This window comes from Penaeus monodon, chromosome 31 (assembly GCF_015228065.2).
Source record: "Penaeus monodon isolate SGIC_2016 chromosome 31, NSTDA_Pmon_1, whole genome shotgun sequence".
NCBI classification, from domain to species: domain Eukaryota; kingdom Metazoa; phylum Arthropoda; class Malacostraca; order Decapoda; family Penaeidae; genus Penaeus; species Penaeus monodon.
Genome location: NC_051416.1, coordinates 35,795,215 through 35,795,426, shown reverse-complemented (window position 1 = coordinate 35,795,426; position 212 = coordinate 35,795,215). Strand labels below are relative to the sequence as shown.

At 31.6% G+C, this 212-nt stretch overlaps 1 protein-coding gene across 1 annotated transcript in view; it reads left to right on the top strand.

Annotated features, from left to right (window-relative positions):
* The window catches only part of LOC119593197 (striatin-interacting protein 1 homolog), a gene marked incomplete at its 5' end in the record, with an annotated part of 39,144 nt that overhangs the window by 3,973 nt on the left and 34,959 nt on the right, over window positions 1-212 (top strand).

The following is a 212-nucleotide window of genomic DNA, read 5'->3' as shown; positions in this document are numbered from 1 at the left end:
GTAAACAATATTTCACTTATATTTCCTTTTTTTCAAAAATTTGCCTCTGAGATGCTCTTCATATTGAAGTGCTCTTTACAATGGAAATGACCAATTTCAAATTGGTTTAAAAGTGTTCTTTGGATATTCATGAACTCATATCTAAGCGCATGTCATTATTAAATGCTTTATGCAAGATTGCAACAAGCAAATAGTCCATACAGGTGTACCTG